Source organism: Myodes glareolus, chromosome 2, assembly GCF_982192425.1.
Source record: "Myodes glareolus chromosome 2, mMyoGla1.1, whole genome shotgun sequence".
NCBI classification, from domain to species: Eukaryota; Metazoa; Chordata; class Mammalia; order Rodentia; family Cricetidae; genus Myodes; species Myodes glareolus.
Genome location: NC_142027.1, coordinates 47,706,434 through 47,725,815, shown reverse-complemented (window position 1 = coordinate 47,725,815; position 19,382 = coordinate 47,706,434). Strand labels below are relative to the sequence as shown.

The following is a 19,382-nucleotide window of genomic DNA, read 5'->3' as shown; positions in this document are numbered from 1 at the left end:
GTGTGTATTTATGTGAATATGTGTGTATCATAATTGTACTTTATAACTACACATATGTACAAGTTGACATTTTAGTGAATAAATAGCTTCTGATAATGACAAGTTTTTAAATAAATCTTTACCATGAGCTTGGGGATTGCTACATCCACATGGACCTGGTCTGACCCTGAGTGTAAGATTTGTCATTGGCAATGGAAATGGGCCTGAAAGCAGGAAGGCAGTGTAGCCATACAGAGAACCATGAGAAATGAGGCAAAGGGGCTTTGAACATGCAGTTGCCCAAAGCAGTCAAGAGAAATGATTTTTCAATCTGACATAATGGAAGTTCCTAGAGAGATCCATTTTTCATCCTGACATGACTAAGATAATAAGTCAAAAGTTAAAATACATAATATGAGTCATAACATAAAGAAAACTGTTTCTATTTCAGAAATGGCCAAGTGGACCCTGTTACATGCTGATGAAAACATTTGTAAGAGTAGAAATTATTAAAGAAGAATAAGAAAATGTACAAAGATGAATTTGAGTCTTTGTGGATATTCTGAGATTCTCCTTGCCTTAGAAAAGTTTGGTTTTCATAAAGAAATCATGATTTAAAGAAACTTAACAAAGAAGTAAAAATGTTCATGATGAAGTTCAAAGATCCTTTATCTAAAATTAGGTCTTACATTTCATATTTTTATCCAATCCAGAAGATTAAATTGTGTAATTTTAGTAATGTCACAGTAGACCAAATGTAGATATAACAACCTTTATATTTATGAATCATTTTTAAAACTACTATGCAAAAATGATGAATATAATTATATATTTACTGAATTCAACCTAGAGTAAAAGCTATTAGAAAGGTAGGTAAAAAGTTTCAATTTAAGAAAGGTGTTATGTAGATTTATTTATCAAGGAAGTATTTTTAAAACCTTATTTATAGAGTCAATATACTCCTATCAGAGATGTCTGTATTTGAGCCAGGTATAGAAATTGTATCTACCATGGTACAGGAGTCTATCACAGAAGCATGTTGTTTAGGGCTTATTTGATTTTTCCTTTTAGAAAGGTTAGTTTTTACCTAGAAGTGCAGTAAAAGTTGCTAAATATTCACGAAAATAATTCAGCGTTATCATAAATCCACTGATTCCCAACTGTTGTGGGAAACAGACACGAACAGCAAAAATATGAGTGAGCAGCTTCCAGAAACATCCAAATTTCTAGCTATTCTTGTTTTCACGTTTCCCTGAGGAGCCAGCACTAACTACCTTGACACTGATATATACATACTCTGTCTATACATAAGCTCTGGAAAAGTTCCTTGGCTGACTTTTGTTTTGGTTTTTAATCAAGACTCTAATGGATAAAGAGTGACTTTCTACACTGCATTTTGATTTCAAAACCCTTGTTTTCTGCTTTCAAAATGTCACCTCTCATGGGCATACTGTCAAACTCACCTCCATGGCAATGCAATATGTTATTTCTAGACCATTCAAAGTGGATCTTTAGCCCCATGTTTGAAAAGAATTCCACTTTTGCATCTTTATTTTACACCTGCTTATAGTTATCCTCTTGATGTCCTTTCGGAGGAGGGCATAATTCAAAACACAGAATTAAGCCCAGGTCAACATAAAACTGTGCAATAAATGATCATCTACTATAGCTTCCCCTTACTTTTATCTTTTTGCTTTGTCTTTACTCTTTTGCCGAAATAAAATTTTCTATTACACAATCCCATGTGGTTGAGTCATTATATTTCTTCTGTTGAATTCCTCTCTTGTTTTGTATCATCCACAAATGATTTTATTTATGGACACTCTGTGAAACCGAATGAAGACATCAATATTACCCTGCCTTTTCTGTCACTGTCTAGGACAGCTGTTGCAGGGGGGCTGCTTGGTTGTTCCCTGACACTTAGCCCTGAAATAATCACACAGAAACCATATTATATGCAATACTGTTTGACCAATAGCCTAAGCATATTTCTGGCTGACTCCTATTTTAAACTAACCCATTTCTATTAATCTGTGTATCGCCACATGGCTATGGCTTACCAGCTAAAGTTCCAGTGTAAATTTGTAGGAGGGCTATATTGCATCTCCCTGACTCTGCCTTCCATCTCCCAACGTTCAGATTAGTTTTTCCCATCTAGCTCTGCTATAGGCCCAAAGCAGTTCCTTTATTAACCAATAATATTCACAGCATACAGAGGAGAATTCCATGTCAGATAGCCTTCATTATTACTCCATTTACCAAAGAAGAGAATGTGGACTCATATTTTAATTTGAACCACTCCATTGTTACTATGGTTCATTGTCTTCTATACTTTAGGAGCTAAAAAAATTAATCTTCAGTTTAGATCACAAACATAGCCATCTTGTCCACTGTTTTCACTGCACTATCATTCAGCTTTCAACAAACAATAAAAATCGCTCTTGAGTGCCAGTCGGAGATCCACAGAACCCTTAGATTATGGAGCCTTTTAGAACCGAAAGCCCATGAAGTGTGTATATAGATTTAGAAGTTGGAACAGACCAGGTCAGAATCAAGGTGTGGGGGGGGTCATGTCTTTCTGTCATCCATCTGGAAATGAACAGGTCTTGACAATCCATACTATGAAAAGCAGAGCTGACCAAGTGTGGGCTCTATTCATCTTGACAACAGGCAACCTGACATCCTTCCTAGTCCTAACAAAATTGAGTCCTTCTTTCGTGCTCTCAAAATTTCTCCCACATAATAAGGAAATGCAAGTAAGTTCCAAATATGTCCTAATATAATCCCCCAAATTCAAAGACCCAGAAGAGTTTATTAACTAGTAACTAGAGAAGGAACTTGGTGTCATCAGGTTGCCTATAATTATGGGGTCTGAATCTTTCTAATGCAAAGGAGTGCCACCTTCTGAGGACATGGACATTGCTGTGTCCTTGCCCTTTTAACCTCCTGGGCCTCTGACTGACAATCACTGATGTTGCACAAAAACTGCCTCTATCTTCCCTTCAGATTTACGCTCCCTCTTTCTACGGCTCTTGCATTAAGCATGCACTACCTTCTTAAAGACAAAGTGTCCTGTATATCTACCTATTACATCATGCAATCCCAGATATCACACACACACAAAAAAGTCTTCGACTAACAGAATATGGCAAGTAAACACCTCAGTCTTTGTTAATTTATTTTACTTTTATGAATTTTTTTTCCAATTATATATAAAAGATCAGCTCCACAAACTCTTATCTCTTTCTATTTAAGGATCTCCTTGATGTATAATTGCAAGACTGCAAGGGGTGTGAAGAGGAAGGTGGTGGCACCTGGTCTGGAAGAGAATGGGAGGAGTCTGCACTTCAGTACTGACTTAAATAAATCGTAGATTCTACCTCTGGCCACTGTCACTGCTCAATTCTGAAGACTTAAAGTCGGCACGTATGAGCATTCTATTAGTCTGCAAAGCTCCATAAAAAAGCTTTGAATTCTTAAAAATCCTCAATTCGATTTCAAAATGTTGCCACATTAACCAATAATATATGCTGCTTCTCTCAATGGATGAGACTTCTGCCTATGTCATTCATCTGGAAACGAACAGATATTCTTAGCTTTTAATGAACAGATGATATAAACATGTATATCACAGAAGCCCCACTTTGTGTACAGGGGGTGTTTGTTGGGGGCAGAAATGTTGTGTGTGCATGTGTGTACTTCTGTGCAGGGATGTGTGCAGGTGCATGTGCAAGGATGCATAAATACAGCCAAACACACACTGATACAAGTATCTCCCTTTTTGTGTCTCTCATTGAACCTGAAGGTCACAGGTTCAGTGAGGTTGACAGGTCAACAACCACAGGGATTCTCCTGCCTCTGCATCTCTAGCACTATGACAAGGCCCATGATAAGTCCTTCAGCTTCGTTTGTGTAAGTTCTAGGGTCAAAACTCACGTCAAGTACTTCATCAACAAAGCTACCCCCATCCCCTAGATGACAGGCCTTCTGTATACAAAGAGACGGAATATAAATCTTTCTCTATGAATGGAGAGATGGTGCCCTGAGACACCATGACTCATCTAAGGTCACGGAGGAAGGTCAATGACAATTCCACATGTCCTATGTTGCTGAGTCAAGGCCAGAATTCTTTCCACTTTAATAGCTGCTGTCACCTTCGCTATTGACTGCAGGTTAAATGTCTTATTTTATTGGTAGCACCAAGGTAATCCTTACACCTTTGAAAGATGGTGAAGTAGGCAACATGATTGCTCTTCTGAGATATGAAAAACTAAGTTATAAAGATGGTGAAACTTGTTTAAGGTGGCATACATTTTCAAAGCCAAACTATAATTTGATTCCAAGTTAATAACCCAAAGTCCTTAATTCATAAAGTGAAGATTCCTGTTCTATACCAGCCTATAGCCTTTCAGTCTGTTCAATATGAGCTATGTGTCTTGACCTTGGTGTGATAACATTTTAATATAATTTGCTAGGGGAAATACTAATACTTTTTCTATCTGAAAGTAGTATAGGTCTAATTTTCTTTGTTACACTCAATGTATTGTGAATATGCCACTGCTAAGGACTTGATTAAAGGTTACTAAATATTTGATTCCATGGCAGTCAAAGCATTCTTAATTCTTTAGTTCTTTATAGTATTTAAAACTGAAATGAATAGAACTTCATTAGTGAAATCACGCCCATCTTTTAAAGTCAAAATAATAGTCACTGTATTGTTATTGAGATAATTTCATTTCTTGTGAATGTGATACTTACATATATTTATTATAATTATATATGGATTATGGCGAACAAGTCTAATAGATGAATTTGAGTTTCATATTTTTATTTTGTAGTTGTCCAGAACTGCATTTGGGGTGTTAGTTTGCCCCTTTCAGAAATTCATGCTTAATATACTTGGAAGCAGTGATTTTCCCAGTACTTCCCACCCCTAACAGGACTCCTACAGTGCTTCCTTGTCCTTTGCGGACCCTTCTCGCAGATGAAAAAGGCCAGAATTTGTTTCTCATCGCCCCTTCCCAGCTTTGGGCAACGCTTGGGTCCTAACACAAACGTGGAAGATATTATAACACTCAGAGAGCAGGTGTGTCTTTTGAACTATTTTACCAGGAAGCCATTTCCAAAAGCTTTTTCTTGATTTTAATTTATTTATCAAATACTCATGTCTGCTTTAAAAGTCACTGATTCCTTGCTTTCTTGCTTTGATAGAATGTTTACTTCCCTAAAGTTTCAGGGTATTTTTTAAGATCTATTTATTTATTTATTTATTTATTTATTTATTATGTATACTGTGTTCTTTCTTGATGTATGCCTGCAGGCCAGAAGAGTGCACCATATCTCATCACAGATGGTTATAAACCACCATGTGGTTCCTGGGATTGGACTCAGGTCCTCTGAAGCAGCAGCCAGTGCTCTTAACTGCTGAGCTATCTCTCCAGCTCCCAAGGTTCAGGTTCTTATATATTTTGATCTATGCAATGGCCCCCTGGAAAATATTATAAAGTGTCATTATCCCTGTTAATCTAATTCTTTCTATACTACATAACTTTTTATATATGAAACACATTATTATCATTCTTTACGGTGTTCATGGCATTGTAACTCTCATAAGCTTTTCATATTCAATGATTTATGCCACTTTAATGTTATTAAAGAGGGATTATATTATAGAAATGTTGAAGTAGACTGGCCTAGAGATTTAGTATTTGGATACTGCCTTTAGGATGGCCACTTCAGCTGTTAAACCATAGACCATTTAGCTGATCTCCCCGAATTCCATTGCTTTTAATATGGGTAACTGTGTTATTTTAGAAATATCATGGTGATAATATACAAAAATGTCAACAAAGTTTCTACCCTGTATCCCAGGACTAAGGATGAATAGTCATCTTCCTCTTTCCACATGAACACTTGAAAATTCTGAAAAGTATATTTAAACAAGTCATTACAATCCATTCCTATCAATTGCAGAATAGGATTTGATTGGTAGGACTTAAGGCAATTTTCCTTTAAAATAATGGACATATAACCTTTGTTTATTGGTGATAATTACATTCATGGAGAAAAGGAGCATCATGGTACAACTAAAAATGGGGGGGGGGGCAAATGTGAGGGAGAAAAAGCCCCTTCTGTGAACAACTTAATGTGAAGTAGAAAGTAGACCTAGAGCAAATCTATCAAAGGCAAATTTTCATGGCAGTTCTTGAATACTTTTTAAGGTAAAGAAATGTTTGGTGTTAACACAATTTTAAAATTCAATGTCCCATATTGTCTGCATTAATCTTACATCAAATTGGTCAAATCACTATTAATATGGTAGTTAGGCTCACTTGGCTAATGTGGAAAAGCCACCAGGCCTACAAGAGATCAAATGTCTAGGAAAGTTTAATCTAAGATTATTTATTGTATGGAATTTTACTATTTTACCATTCTTCATTTTTAGCCTTCTCTCTTTTTCTCATGTCTCTCATTTTATTTAATTTAGAGTAAAACTCTAGACCTACTTTGGGGCATCCCCTAAATGAATTTTAATAAAACTTACAAACAAAAGAGATGAAAAGGATGAGAAGAATACAAAAGGTGACTGTATTTGAAAGCGCTTGGACATTCAGTTAAAACTGCTGACCTCATTGAGAATCACTGTTCGCACAGTTCAATCCCAGAGCATTGAAAAGCATTATAATTTTCAAAGAGTTTAACTATGGTCCATCCTGTAGCAAAGGAAAGAGAAGTCAAGTTTTGGTTTTATTAAGATATATTGGAATCATTATTTTGGTCTCAGAAGAACATGGGAGTTGCAAGGTAGACTAAGATTACTGATGGTCAGAATTGCAATTAATGCAAACTCTGTCATTGCCCTTTCTTCTCTTCTGTTATTTTATACTAGAGTAGGGCTTTAGTTCTAGTAATACCAATGGCTAGACTCTCATGGCTGCGACATTGACTAGATGTTTGGTGATTTTCCAATACATTGTTAATATATGCCTGTTGATGAATAACTGAAGACTAAGCAAGATTGAGCTTTCATAAACTTTATCTAGTGAAAAAGGTCTATGAAACTCATAGCAGACCTACAAATCATCCAGTGCGTACCTAGACATTTTCAAAAGTATTGTATTTTGTTGGCATAAATACTTGTCAAAATGAATTCTTTAGTATGTTGTCCTGGACAGGTAAGATTTTTCAAGATAAATTGAGTAATTAAAATATATTATTTGTTTATTGTATTGAGCTCTGAATGTGTTTTACTAAGTCTTTGCCTTGCCATTGAAAGATCACATGTTCCTCTGTGCTTTTAATTGCCTATGCTTAAACATTCAGTACGGATTTAATATATTCATTATCTAAAAGGACTGTGTTTTGATCAGAAAGGTTTTGTGTTTTAAAGCAAGACTGTCATTCTATGATACCAAAATGTTTATAGAGAAGTGCTGTCGGTTAGATGGTAGAACAAGAGCATGGCAAACTTGTCAGTATTTAAGATGTAGTAGGTACAGCTAAGTGACAAATATATGGTGGAAATGCCCACTTCAAAAGAAGAAAATTTTCAATTCTAGAAGTTAACTTCATATTCTGAAGTACCAGAAAAAGATCACCCTAAGTCAAAAGTTAGCAGAAGGGGATAATGAAAGGGACATAGAAGAAATTTAAAGTTTGAGACAAAGAGTATAATGAAAAACTCAATAAAACTACAAATTTTGTTAAAAATATCAGAAAATTTTGCGAAATTTTCATACTCTCATTAAAATAATAAAGTAATGAAGCTCAGAAAACAGGGATATACTGACTGGTGACAAATTAAAAAGCTTATGAAAGAGTACTCTAAAATTATAAGCTAATAATTTTGATAACCTAGAAGAGATAAACATATTTCTAGAAATAAAATTCAGCAAGAGTCACAAAGAATAAAAAAAACCCAATATATTACAATGAGTAACTAGAAACTAGTAATTAGAAACCAGAAAGATCCCCACGACGAAAAACAGAGGTCAACAACACTTCAGTGGGGGAATTTCACCAATTATTTTTTGTTACTTAGCATCAATTCTTCATAAATTCCCTTAAAAAGAAAAAAAGATAGAGCATACACAAATTTATTTGGGGCTAGCACTTCCCTGAATCAATATCCAAAGATTCCACACAAGTCAGCTATAGACTTATCATTAAACATTGACATAAAATCCTCATCTAAATAGTAGCAAGTCAAATTTAACAGCACAATAAAGGGCATGAAGACTAAATGAGTTGTATCCCTGGGGTACATGAATGATTCCACATAGAAAAAAATCCATGTATCACAGTATTGTTGGAATAAAAAATAAAAATCATGTGATCACCTCAAATGGCATAAAACAAGTATCCAAAAGCAGAAAGGCAGTTTTATAATAAAATTCACTTTAAAATGGTATACTTCTACATCAGAAAAGAAGAATTTGAAATAGCCAGATTGAACATTATTCTCAATAGGAAAAACAATTAAAGGTTTCCCTCTAAGATGAAGAACAATAAAGGGTTCCCACACTTTTGATGTCTACTAGAGTAGTGAGCGTTCTGCCAGTAAAATTTATGCAGAAAAAAGAAAAAAATATCTAAAATGCAAGAAGAAAATAAAATTATCTCTGCTAAAAGATAACATCTCTGTATATGTAGGAGAATTTAAGTAATACTTGTATGGAGTAAATGTGTGCATTCATATGCAGGTGTACATTATTGTGTATGTACACACACACACACACACACACACACATTAGTTAATCAATTCCATCCAAGTCCCAAGATATAAAATCAACAAATTAAGATCAGTCTTTTTCTAAAATCCACCAATGAAAAAGCTGAAAAGAACATTATGAAAACAATTTTATTTGCAAGACCGTTTCAAAACCCTCAGGGGAAAAAGTACTCAAGTAGGTGAGAGAATTGTACAGTGACCTAAAAAAATGTTGAAAGAAGCTTAAGAAAATGCAAATAAATGGAAGGAATACATCCTGGGCTCATGGATTAGGGAATTTAGTTTTCATAAAATGTACCTCTACAGAGCAACAGAGATTTATGCAGTTTCTATTAGAAAATTATTGGAGATATTTGCAGAATATGTATGGGATGTGGAATAACCTTTAATATCTAAAACTATACTAATAAAAATGAAATTTGAGAGACTCACATTTCTGATGTCAAAAATACTTCAAATATACAAAAACAAATAAGGAAGAGCTGACACAAAGACAGACAAATTAAGCCCAAAACATAACTATGCATTTGGGGTCAACTGACCTTCTACAAAGGCAGCAAAAAGACAGAAAATGGAACAGAAAGACTTTTCAATAATCAATATTGTGACAATCCAGATCAAGAACCAAAACTGAAATTCCAAACCTATGGAAACCTAAGAAAATCAAAGATTAAAAATTTTTGCAGTTGTTTCTTGGATGTAGCACCAAACATCAGTCCCAGAATTGCAAGACAGGAATGCAACATCACAGTTAAAAGCCACTACACAAGACAGAACACAACTGATAGAGTGAAAATACATAAATTACAACTATTATTTAACAACACAAAAAAGCAACACTAACTCAACTAAATCTGAGTGAAGGGCTTATGTATGTAGGTATTTATCAAATGAAAATATGCAAATAGACAACAATTTGTATAAAGTAATGCTAAACAAATCTATCTTCAGGGAAATGAAAATTTTAAGACTAGAATAGAAGCTTGATTGCATAATGTGCTCAGCATCAAGAAAAACTGGAAATTTAATATGTTAAAAGAATACATAGGCTCTCTGCTCCTCCCTGTTCTAGGGACAGCCGCTTCTTTTCATGCAGTGCCAGCCTCGTTCCAGAGACACGATGGTGAAGGTCAGAGTGAACGAATTTGGCCGTATTGGACGCCTGGTTACCAGGGCTGCCTTCACTTCTGGCAAAGTGGACGTTGTTGCCATCAATGACCCCTTCATCGACCTCAACTACATGGTCTAAATATTCCAGTATCACTCCACCCACGGCAAGTTCAAAGGCACAGTTAAGGCTGAGAATGACAAGGGAAGCTTGTCATCAACGGGAAGGCCATCACCATCTTCCAGGAGCGAGATCCAGCCAACATCAAATGGGGTGATGCCGGCGCCGAGTATGTTGTGGAGAAGGCTGGGGCCCACTTGAAGGGTGGGGCCAAAAAGGTCATCATCTCTGCCCCTTCTGCGGATGCCCACATGTTTGTGATGGGTGTGAACCATGACAAGTATGACAATTCACTCAAGATTGTCAGCAATGCTTCCTGCACCACTGACTGCTTAGCCCCCTTGGCCAAAGTCATCCATGACAACTTTGGCATCGTGGAAGGACTCATGACCACAGTCCATGCCATCACGGCCACTCAGAAGACTGTGGATGGCCCCTCTGGGAAGTTGTGGCGAAATGGTCGTGGTGCTGCCCAGAACATCATCCCTGCATTCACTGGCACTGCCAAGGCTGTGGGCAAAGTCATCCCAGAGCTGAACGGGAAGCTCACGGGCATGGCCTTCCGTGTTCCTACCCCCAATGTGTTCGTCGTGGATCTGACATGCCGCCTGGAGAAAGCTACCAAGTATGACGACATCAAGAAGGTGGTGAAGCAGGCATCCGAGGGCCCGCTAAAGGGCATCCTGGGCTACACTGAGGACCAGGTTGTCTCCTGCGACTTTAAAAGTGACTCCCACTCTTCCACCTTTGATACTGGGGCTGGCATTGCTCTCAATGACAACTTTGTAAAGCACATTTCCTGGTACGACAATGAGTTCGGCTACAGCAACAGAGTGGTGGACCTCATGGCCTACATGGCCTCCAAGGAGTAAGAAGCCCGCCCTGAACCACCCACCCCAGCAAGGACACAGCAAGAGAGGCCCTCGGCTGCTGAGCAGTCCCTGTCCTAACTCAACCCTTGACACTGAGCTCTCCCTCACAGTTTCCATCCCAGACCCCCAGATAGCAGGAGAGGCTTAGGGAGCCCTACTCTCTTGAATACCATCAATAAAGTTCACTGCATCCCCTCTTTAAAAAAAAAGAATACATATACCTGTGTTCTTTTGGTAAGCAAAGTGACCCTGATATGATGCAAACATAGAAATTCCCCCCTCAAAAAAAATAAATAAATAAAACTGCCCCCATCATCCATGCTCCTCTAGCCAAGGTTCTGAGATAGCTTAGCCTTCACACCAACTTAAATCTTTCACAAATATCACACAGCCTTACCATTCTATCCCCAAATGTATTGTTCAAGGATCACACCCTATTACCAGAAAAGAAATTGAAACTATATGATGATAGAAATTCCATTTATGTTCTGTTTTTGACATTTTAAAATCATTTCATGAAGAGGTGCTCCAAGTGCATTAAGTTTAAAAGAACACAGCAACCAACAAGGCCTGGCTAGACAGTGGGATGAAAACAGGTAGAACAGTAACACCCTCAGATTTGGGCTTCTTAATAACACATATCTATTGCTCAGATGAATCAGAAATCAAATCAGAATGTTGAGCAGAGGTTTTCAGAAGAAAGCAGATGGGGTATAAATTTTTCATAAGGGCCAATATTTCATAGTTCCTTTGATAAAGAAAATGAAGGTAATGCAGGGAGTCTTGACTTCGCTGACACAGTCTCCCAGAACACACTCCCAAAGGGAATAAAATTCACCTTATTTCTTTACCCATCAGAGGGAACTTTAAAGTTGGTCTATATGTATTGAAGAGTCCTGAGTTCATTAGCCTCTAGGAAGGCTTTAGCATACTGTCTTCTCTGAAGGCAAACATTTATTTAAGCTGTAAATCTGAAAGGAATTCTTGCATTTTATTTCTAGTTTTGTTGCCTTTGATCCTGAAAGTAATTAACTTTCAGCAGCAGCTAATTATCAGTGAAAAGAATTCAGAGTCTATATGGTTGTTTTTCCGGCACAGGCTTGGCAAACTGTTTTTTAATTGAAAAAGTCTTTTTGCTCTATGCATTTCAATCCATTTTACACTGTATTTATTATCCAAGATTCAGATTATAACCATGACCTTTCATCTAATGACAAAATCTCACACAGAGAAAAAAAATAATGACTTTTAACAAAGAGACAAAGGGTGACAAGAGGGGACTGAGAGATGTTGGGAGGGAAAAAAGAATGACATACACAGAGCTTCAGCTAGATGCTCTCCCGAGTCTCCATCCCCATCACCCCAGGAACACTCCCCTATATCGAAAATCCCAGTCCCTGAATTCAGATTGGGCAGCCTCCACCTCAAGTGTATTTCAGACAGAAATCATGTTCCAAAATATAATATGAGAAAACAGAAAGACATGGGTGAAAGTAATTGAGGTCAAGGGTGCTCCTTACTCTTCCATGTTAATATTAGTAGTTAGGACTTTAGATGAATCAGAAAGTTAATGACTTCCCACTTCATTGACCCCAACTCCACCTCTTCTTCTCCCGGAAATGCACTTAGAAATATTCACCAATCCTTTTTGTCAACCATTTTTCAAAAGAAATTCAAATATCCTTTAAGGATATTTATAGTCTGTGTGAAATAAATATGCTATGATGGTTTTCTTTCATGGAAAAAAATATAAAGGAAACGCAATAAGGGATTTAAAATATCTATTCCTTAAAGAAGTCTGTATGTTTAGAAGTGTAAAGAACTCTATGAAAAACTGAATGTATTCAGCCAATTGGGGGACAAAACACTCTCAACCAGAGAGGGAGCTTGACCCAAGGGTTCTTTAGTGTCAGAAGAATAATCTTCAGAGACGCCTGCCCACTGTCTCCTTTAGGTTTCTATCAAGTTAGAGGATTAGAAAACATATTCCAGGTACTGAACAGGTTAAGTCAAACATCACCTGGCAGCTGTCTTCAAGAATTTTGCAGGATGGATGAATCTACAAATTTTTGATGAGTATTTTAGAACTGGTCTGTCTATGAAGCCCAAACTTGCTTGGAATTTAAAATCCTCCTGCCTCAGCTTAAAAAAAAAAAAGAATTACAGGTGTGAATCACTATGTCTGGATTCTTTCAATAAAATTCTCAAGCAAGGCAATGATCTCTATTTTCCTATAAGTTACATGAAATTGTTCTTTTCAAATGGAATAAAAAAATGCTCCTTCTGAGTAATGACATGTGACTTTTCATAATATTGTGTCCTTTCGGGAATATAGAGTTTATTTATTGGATTATGGAGGGGAAAGGGAGGGGAAGAGGGGAAAGAGATGGGGAGAGAGATAGAGAGAGAGAGCAGAGAGAGATATAGAGACACAGAGAGAGACAGAGCCTTAATATTGTGCATTTAAGATCCTCTGTTTTTGTTAGAGCTGCATCCATTTATAGGAAACGTGGGTAGTCACAAAACTTAAACTTGTCTAGAAGACTTAGTAATTCATTATAAACTTGCTCTCTTAGAATAATTTAACTTTGGAGTCTCTATTTCAATAGCTTGTAAAATAAAGATCTATCCTGCCTCATTTTTGCTGGAAATTATGAAATGAAGAGACATTTAATATTCATTTTTGGCTTAAAAGTTTTCCATTAGAAAATTCAAAGGCATATGTTCAATGTACTTATAACACTCGACTTTCAAAGAAGTTACTAAATAGAAGATCCTTAATTGTAGTACGGGTTTATGAAGATTGTTTCAAATACGATACCACAAAATCAAAAACAATGTGTTACGTACACTCATGTACTCTATTAAGGAGTTGAGATTGAAACATGCCTAGTGAATTTGTTGCGTGGTTCCTAAACCTGAAGTGATGTGGTGCCAAAGGCTTTAGAAACACCTTCCACAACACTGGGGTGGCAAACAATGGCAAATGTTTTTACCGAGGGACACTAGACACTAATATTCTTATGCCAAGCTGTGGGGTGGTCTCCATTTTTATTAGTTCTAATAAACGTCATCTGTGAAGACTGCATCTCTTTAAACAATCTCTTCTTCTGAATGTGTTATCATTGGGAGTACCCCATTTTACCCAGTACTCTTATCATTACCCAATAGTCTGTCCATAGTCACTTCAGAAGCTATCCCTAGATATCAAGTAATGCTGAGACTAATATTACTGCAGATATTTATAGAGAGCCCCCCTCATGAGCTGTCCTCCTCTCTGTGGTTCCCAGTTCTAATGAACTGCTAAAACAGACCAGATTAGAGGTGCCCTCTACAGTGGAAGCACGGCATGTTCATGATAAGAACTCTTTTCTATCCAAAGAACACAGCCACTTCATTCTTTAAGTTCTCTGGGAAATTATGTGTGAGATTACCTTTTTCCATAACTTCTAATATTTAATTCTACATGCTCTAGGATCCTCACAGTACATTCTCAGGCAGATGGGATAACCTACCTCTGAAACATTCAGTCATCTCTAGGAAGAATTACTAGCAAATTGAAAGAAGTTTATACATGTCCTTCATCCTTATAGAGCAGAAGCCATAATGCTTAGTGTGTGTCATCAGCTTAAACTTCACCAGGCTTGTGTACAAACGTGTTTCCTTTCAGTTCAGTTCCTTGCTCAAAGATTTTGTATTGAAAAGGGTGTAGCTGTCCAGCAGGGGTTGCTCTTTTTCACTGTTGTTTGCTTGTTTTGTTAAGGTTGCTGGGTAAGTAAACAGCTCACTGTGGTTTCGCAGTAAATTTCTTAAAAGAACGCTTTGCCATGTGACTTGTGATTAAAATATACCTGTTCACTTATATGTAGACTTTATGTGTCTACACGGAACTCTAATGAGTTCACACTGCTGTTTCAGCTCAAATCCATTACCACATGGATGTGATGCTATTGACCTTTGTAAATTTCACCTGAGGTTGGGTCATATCTATGTAATGTGTTGAGATTGTTTTCTTATCTTCTTCTGCATTCCATTTTGAGAACTCCCAATCTTCTAACATATGTATAAACCTTAAAAATAGAGCTCTTTATTTACAATATAAAGTTTTATAAGTTATAATGCCTCTCCTATGCATCACCTATTCCAGTTGCCTACCATGACAAGCCCCAATAACCACTTCTCTGCTTACACTCCATTGCTTGAACAATTCCAGACTATCACAAAGTTAAAATCATACAGCATTCAGCCTTTTTAGATCTGTTTTCATTTAGCAGTTTGTATTTAGGATGTGTCCGTATTTTTGTGGTTTGATCACTCATTCCTTCTGATAGCTGAATACTACTCCGACATATAGAAATATCTTAGTATGACTGTATCTTTGAAAAATCATGTATACTTTCAGATTTTAAAAATTGTGTAGAAAGCCGCAGTAGATAAAAAAAAACATATAGGTCTTGTGTGGACCTAATTTTCAAAAAAGTTTTGAAAATAAATTGGGAAAGTTGCGTTATCTGTTACAACTATGTTTATTTTAGTAGGAAGGAGGTATCTTTTGACAACATTGATTGAAGATTTGTACCCACTGCGACTAGGCACCTGTTGCCCCACTCCTCCCCAGCTAGTGGCATTGAGAGATTTTATGTGACAGCCAGTTGAATGGCCATGTCTTAGTGTCCACTTATTTTAGCTCTGAAGTATTTTTTTACACAGTATGTTGATCACTGTGAAATGTCTTCCACAGCTTGGGCATGCGAATACTTGGTTCCCATTTGGTGACACTGATTAGGGAGGTTCAGTAGGTAAAGGAGTACCTACTTGAGGAGTTTATAGTCTCCAGCTACTTACATTCTGGTGTATGATTTATGCTTGCCAGTGGAGATGTGATGTCTCAGTTTCTTGCTCTGGCTATCTGCTGCCTTGATCTTCCCAGCATTTGAACTCTAACTCTCTGGAGCAATAAGCCAAAATAAACTACTCTACCTACAAGTTGCTGTGGTCATGGTATTTGATGACAACAATAGACAAATAGCTAATACATCCCCCTTTCATGTTATTTCAAGTCTATATTATTCGATGAGGTATTGGTTTAGATGTTTTTTCCAATTTTTAAATTTAACTTTATTTTATTCAATCAACGTTTTTTCATTTGTTTTACATGCTGACCACAGTTTCCCCTCCCTCCGCTCCTCTCCTTCTCTCTCTCCCATCTAGCCCCATCCCCATCCACTTCTTCTCTATCCCCATTTAGAAAGACACAACTCCCATGGGCCTGAATGAAACATAGGACATCAAGTTGAGGTAGGAAAATCTCTCCTTCTCTTTCTTTCTCTCCCCTCCCCTGTGTATGTTTCATGTGCATCCATTCATATGTACTTGCACATAGTACCTGCATACCTGTAGCATCCAGGGAGAGAATCATATTCCCTGCATCTGAAATTACAGGAGATTATAAATTGTCCAACCTGGAAGCTGGACAAGTGCTCTCAACCCATGATGGTGAGGCATCTCTCTAGCCCTTTTACCGACTTTTTAATTGAGATGTGTTTTTTGTTAAAGATTAAGACATATATTTTAAAACATGTATTGTTTCAACACAAAGGTGGTTTTAGAATATTGTTCTCTTTTTAATTCTTTCTAGTTTCTCACTCTGCCTACTCATTGTACTGTACTCTGCATACTCATTTTCAGATAAACATATAATAAAAATACCCCTAACACTCCTATTTCCTGTGATTCCCCCACAAGTTGCTTCTATTTTCTTCAGCTAACTTTTGCTCAGAATTTCATTTGCTTAATTTTCTGCATTTATATAAAAATCAAGAAATGAGAGAAAATATGTGATGTTTGTCCTTCTGTGAGTTCTTAATTTACTCAATCCTATTATCTCCAGTTGAATACCTTGTACAGCCAACCATGAAGTTCATCCTTCTTCAGGGCTAAAATGTTGCATTTTTCATGCTTAACAACCTTCAATTAATTATTACCACTATTCATTGTTGGTCACCTAAGTCGGTTCTACAATTTACCAATGCTAAAATAAACTTTAGCACACTAAACAGCTCTGTACTATGTTAACCTTGAGTCCCTCCTAGAAATACCCAGGTGGGGTACAAATATGGTAGGTCTAATTTTAGTTTTGTTTTTCACTATCATTTAAATTTTAATGTTTCAGAATTTCACATATGCATATAATGTGGTTTGATCAAATCCACCTCCTACTCCTTAGCACCCCATACCACATGCGTATAATGTGTTTTGAAAAACAGATTAATTGGATTGAAAAAATAGAATTTCACACATGCATATAATGTGTTTTGAGAAAATCTACATCCAACTCCTTAGTTCTTCTTACAACAATTTCCCATCCCAACTTCATCTGCTAGTGTTCAAAGCCTCTGAGTGCACCAGTGTTGCCAATATGTATATGGATGTAAGATCATCCACTAGAGCACAGATATCGGGGGTGGCATCACAGAAAAGAACTGCCCCTCTGGCATATCCAGTAGTCATCAATTGCACGTAGTTCCTCAGTTATAGGTGGAACTTCATGACCCCCTTTATGATCCACAATGGTATTTCGGCTGCCTTAATCATGTGTGGCTCTTATTCCTGAAGTCATGGCTGTTATGTGTTCATGTGTGCAATGACACTATCATGCTCACATGATACTATTTCACATTGGTCTTCCAGTACCTCTGCATTTTACACCCTTTCCCCATCCTCTTCTGAAAAGATTCCTAGACCATGGGCAGAACATCATGGTGTAGATACCCCAGTTAAGGCCGAGAATAGAATCCCACAGGCTTTTATTCTCTACATAAAGATTAAATTTCATCTATACTCATTGTTACCTTCTACAAAGAGAAGCTTTGCTGGTGAAAGTTCAGCTGTACTAATATATGGGTACAAAGATAAATGTTTAGAAAGCAGTTGAATATTATGGCAACTTAGCAACACAATATTAGTAGGCTCCCCTCTAGTGTCTGTCATCTAACTAGTCATGGTTCTTCTCCCCATTCACAGTACCAGGCAGGAGTCCATTCTTAGGAAGTGTCTCTTAAATCCAATCAGAAAGTGGCTGATTCCTCCGTTGACGTGTTTGAATTTTATTCTATAGGAAGAATACTGTTTCAAAAATTTTCTCAATTTTTAAAAGTGTTTATCAGATTTAAGAGTTTGTGTATAAAATCATCATCTGCATATAGGACACATTGACTTATCTTCCTCTTTATATACCAATTACTTCCTTCTCATCTCATGGTTATAACTAAGGTTTTAAGCACTATATTGAATAAGGGTCAATAAAGTAGATATCCTTTTCTTGTTTCAGAATTTAGCGGAAATGTCTTTAGATCCCTCCCATCAAGCTTAAAGGAGGCTATAGGTTTGTCATATATAAATTTGTAGTTTATTTTGTTCTGTTTGGATTTTTTGAAGATTTATTTTTATTTTATGAGCATTTTTGTGTTTTTTGTGTACATTACAGACACCACATGTGTGTACTGTCCTCAGAGGCCAGATGTGAGCATCAGATACACTGTAGCCAGAGTTGTAGATGGCTGTGATATGGACGCTATGTCCTAAACCCGTGTCTACTGCAAGAGCAGCAAATGGTTTTAACCTCTAGGCAAGCCACTTGTCTAGCCCTAGACACTTATTCCTGAAGACACCCCCTGCTAACCCAAAGGCTACTTCTCCCAGGACAAAAAGTAGGCTGATCATGGGTCTACAGCTCTTTTATTGCTCCTAAGATCTAATATCCCCAGTCTCAACCACATCCCTGTAGAATGAAACCTGCTATGGTCTCCCTTTCCTCTATGATCCTATCCCCAAGAGATCATAGAGAATTTCTCCTCCAATCTTCCTGCCCCAAACATATTCCAGTAACCCAAAGGGGCTGACCTACAATATACCAGCTGAGCAGGGCAGGAAAACAGGCAACATACAGCCACCATACTCTCTAAAAATCCAGAAAAGAAACAGAAACCAAGGAACAAAGCTCCCACCCAACAAAAATAAATCCATATATCACATCTAATCATATAATCTTGTAAAACTCAGATGCCTAGACACCAGCATAAGAACATAATAAATAACAGCCAGGACAATATTTCCCAGCTACCTTACCACAGAAGGCACCAAATATCTCAGCATAGCAGGATCATAAGAAAAGGAATGTATGAAGATGATGGAAGTCCTCCAAGAGGAAATGAATAGATCTCTTGACCAACCCAAAGCAATACTGATATTTGAATTAAATGAATAAAACTGTTCAAGACCTAAATATGAAAACAAAATCAATAAAGAAAGCACAGACTCATGGAATTCTGGAAACTGTCTCCAAAAGTAACATATCTTTTGACATAAATTTTGAAGTCAAGATACCTTTCAAAAATAGAGGTTGGTTTAATCCAACAGCATTTATAATCAAATGTCCTTTAGCAGCAGTTGCTCCTTCCTCAGCAGTCAATCAATACAAAGATAACACAATAGCATACAGTATCCAGATTCTCTGTGTATTTTCCATCTTTCCATGGCCTGTTTAAAGATAAACTCTATTTATTTTATTTTT

The 19,382-nt window shown here is 36.9% G+C and overlaps 1 protein-coding gene and 1 pseudogene across 2 annotated transcripts in view; one reads left to right on the top strand and one right to left on the bottom strand.

Annotated features, from left to right (window-relative positions):
* Positions 1-19,382, bottom strand: part of Lsamp (limbic system associated membrane protein) — a 2,072,304-nt gene that overhangs the window by 1,387,645 nt on the left and 665,277 nt on the right. The window lies entirely within an intron of this gene.
* On the top strand, positions 9,797-11,013 carry LOC148122960 (glyceraldehyde-3-phosphate dehydrogenase pseudogene; annotated as a pseudogene).